Source organism: Benincasa hispida, chromosome 3 (genome assembly GCF_027475165.1).
Source record: "Benincasa hispida cultivar pf3 chromosome 3, pf3_genome.v1.1, whole genome shotgun sequence".
Lineage (NCBI taxonomy): Eukaryota > Viridiplantae > Streptophyta > Magnoliopsida > Cucurbitales > Cucurbitaceae > Benincasa > Benincasa hispida.
Window position 1 is genome coordinate 15687651 of NC_143480.1, and position 3594 is coordinate 15691244.

General features: G+C 39.6%; 1 pseudogene across 1 annotated transcript; it reads right to left on the reverse strand.

Annotated features, from left to right (window-relative positions):
- Window positions 1–767: 767 nt before the first annotated feature.
- LOC150037057 (peroxisomal targeting signal type 2 receptor pseudogene) lies at window positions 768–2178 on the reverse strand (annotated as a pseudogene). Its single transcript, XR_016528671.1, has one exon. The product of XR_016528671.1 is annotated as a peroxisomal targeting signal type 2 receptor pseudogene (transcript).
- Between the last annotated feature and the right edge of the window lie 1416 nt (window positions 2179–3594).

A 3594-nucleotide genomic window follows, 5' to 3' on the forward strand; every position in this document is an offset into this window, starting at 1 on the left:
TTTCATGGTATTAACTATTTACTTGATCAACAGTGATATCAAGAAATTCTTAAAATGTGCTTTTAAAGGAAGCACAGCATTCGGTTCTCTTAAAACGCTCTTAAAGAAAGAGTATTTACTATGAAAATACTTGTCTCAAGAGTCATCATAAACTCACTCCAAGTCTAAACACCAGTAGACAATGGTAATTTTAGGATCATTAACCAGCGAATAGCCAATTTTGTTTAGAATAGCCCGACTTCTGCCAAGGTCCTAATCTAGTTTTCTAGTTTTGATCCCTCCTCGTGCTGAAATGATGCACTGAATAATTCATACCCGCAAATTTCAAGTTGGCATCTATATAGGTTGTTTACTTCATGTTCACACAAGCCTAGCATCCTAGATATATCCTTACAACTCAAGAACACAATAGTACAACCTATAGAACACAGTAAGATCATGATTACAGTCAATATATCCAACCATAATGTCAAAAGCAAAATATGGAAAAAAAATTCCTTGTGAAGCATGAGCAAGGGGTGAACATTCATTCCAGGAAAATCATCTCAAGTTTTTCAACGGGAAATCAGAAAAAAGAATGCATAAGCTGCATAATGTTCCGAAAGATAACGATGGACAAAGAAAGCTGGAATATTTAAAGAAAGAAAAATATAAATGACAGACCATGTAAAAAAATTATTAATCTTAGAAAAATGGAAGTCACAGAACAGATAAAACAAATACGACTCTATAGAAGCACCTAAGATGGTCATAAAAGAGGAAGCTCGTGAAAAATGTAACATTCGCTTAATAATCTATAGTTCGCAAGTTTTTATTCAATCTTGAACAAAGTAAATGACTATAATAACACACTCAGTTCAATCTTGAACTAACATATATTCTGCCAACAAGTAACACATTCTCATTTTTCGTAACACTAAAATGGCTTATTAACTTAAAACCTATGAACTGTAACATGAAAAATTCTTAAATTTATAGGAAGTAGCAAAATATTTCCTTTTCTTAAGGGGCTCTTGGATCCGTCCCATGCTGCCATACATAAACAAGCTCATCCCATCCAGTGCTGGCAAGCAGGCCCTCGACAAGCACGCTCATATCGATTCCTACGGCGAATTCAGTGTGATGATCATATCTCCCAACAAGAGCATCCTCCAGCATGTAATCCCACAAACAGACACTCATATCGTAGGAGCAGGAGGCTAACAAACCCTGTCGATGCGGGGAGAATTTCACTTTCCTAACTGCATATCCATGGCCATTCAATACAGAAACCGGGGTCCTGTAGCTCCTAACATCCCATACCCTAATCGATTTATCGACCGAAGCCGTAGCAATACAACAATCATCGTACTTATTCCAATCGCAAGATAGAACTTCGAAATCATGAGCTGGAATTATCATGGTGGAGCCTGGTTCTCGCACATCCCAAATGCGAACGGTGCAATCGCCAGAGGCGGAAGCGAAGACATCGCCGTGACGAGGGTTCCAGACGGAGGAATAGACGCAATAGGCGTGCTCTTTGAATGTTCTGACACTGGTGGGGCGGTCTAGGGTCCAGAGCTTGGTGGTATCGTCCCAGGAGGAAGTCAAAAAGGAGTCGCGACGAACGGGATTGTAGTCAGCAGAGTGAACCTCGCGAGTATGTTCGTGGAAGGAACGAATGGGATTAGATGTGGGGGGAAGAGCGAGGTCGTAAAGCTTGACAGAGCCATCGGCGATGGCGGCGACGAGAAGGGAGTCGTGAGACTCGGACCAAGAGACGTCGTAGACTCCATCGGCGGTGTCGAAGGCGATGTGCTCAGATATGGGACCGGCGGGATTGAGATCGAGGACGTGAAGGCGACCATTGCCAAGGATTCCGAAATTTTGGGCGGTGGCGACGGCGATGCGAGCCTCGTAGAAGGGGCTGAACTTGACGGAGTAGCCATTGAAGGGAGTCTTAAAGACGGGCATGGTTGAGGAGTGAGGAGAACCTCTCCGTGTCTCTCTCTGAAGTCTGATCTGACCCTCTCGGTTAGTTCGAAGCTACGCATCTCTTTTTCAATCCTTTTATCCAACTTGAAATTGCAATTCCCCTTTCCCATTCCAATTACGCATTCCTTTCCCTCTTTTCTTTCTATCCTATCATAATCTTTCAATTTTCCTTTTCACTTATTTATTTATTTATTTTTCATTTACCTTCGCACAATACTCCTTGCACCAACTTTTCCTTAAATTGATAGAATAGAAAATGTCGATATGATTGAAAGCGAGATTGTAAGAGAGAGCGAGATTGAGAGAGCGAGATTGTGAGAGAGAGCGAGATTGAGAGAGCGAGATTGTGAGAGAGAGCGAGATTGTGAGAGAGAGCGAGATTTAGAGAGCGAGATTGTGTGAGAGAGCGAGATTGTGAGAGAGAGCGAGATTGTAAGAGAGAGCGAGATTGAGAGAGAGCGGCCATGGCTAATGCTAAGCTTAGTCTAATTAATCCTATGCAATCATCCCATCTCCTCAACATTTCTCATACATACGTTGTTATTGAGAGAGCGAGATTGTAAGAGAGAGCGAGATTGCCTTCGCACAATACTCCTTGCACCAACTTTTCCTTAAATTGATAGAATAGAAAATGTCGATATGATTGAAAGCGAGATTGAGAGAGCGAGATTGAGAGAGCGAGATTGTAAGAGAGAGCGAGATTGCCTTCGCACAATACTCCTTGCACCAACTTTTCCTTAAATTGATAGAATAGAAAATGTCGATATGATTGAAAGCGAGATTGAGAGAGCGAGATTGCCTTCGCACAATACTCCTTGCACCAACTTTTCCTTAAATTGATAGAATAGAAAATGTCGATATGATTGAAAGCGAGATTGAGAGAGCGAGATTGTGAGAGAGAGCGAGATTGAGATAGCGAGATTGTAAGAGAGAGCGAGATTGAGAGAGAGAGCGGCCATGACTAATGCTCTTTACACAATCAGGATAAGCTTAGTCTAATTAATCCTATGCAATCATCCCATCTCCTCAACATTTCTCATACATACGTTGTTAAAAGGTTTTAATTAATTTAACCATGAGAACTATCATTAATGGATGCTATGTTAGTAATTAGTGTTAACTTTGAATTAACTCAAGATGTTACATATCTGTAAGGTAAAATGTTCAAACTTTCGTCTTTTATATAATTAAACTAAAAACAAAGGTTTAGTTATGCAAGTTTTCACGCTCAAGAATGGACTTTCATCTAACATGATTTACATACAAACAAAATAACAAAAATTCGGAGAAAATAGTGATAAATTCTCTCAGTAGGCAACGACTGAGATAAATTCATTGATCGAATAAAATGGCGAAAGATTGATTCTCAGAGATGGGTTTGTATATTACTTCCATTGGAGCTTCCATTCTCAGAGATTGTAGGAGAGAGCGAGATTGTACAAGAAAATCGCATGGCTTGTTCGAGATCAAAGTTTGATTTAATTTTCATGTTGATTATAATGCCAATATTATCATTCTTGACCACAAAAAAGTGAATTGTAAGAACAGTTAGCTTAGAAAAAATTATTTAAAATCTTATTCATCTTTTAAGATTTTCTCTTTCAATATGCATTTGGATAT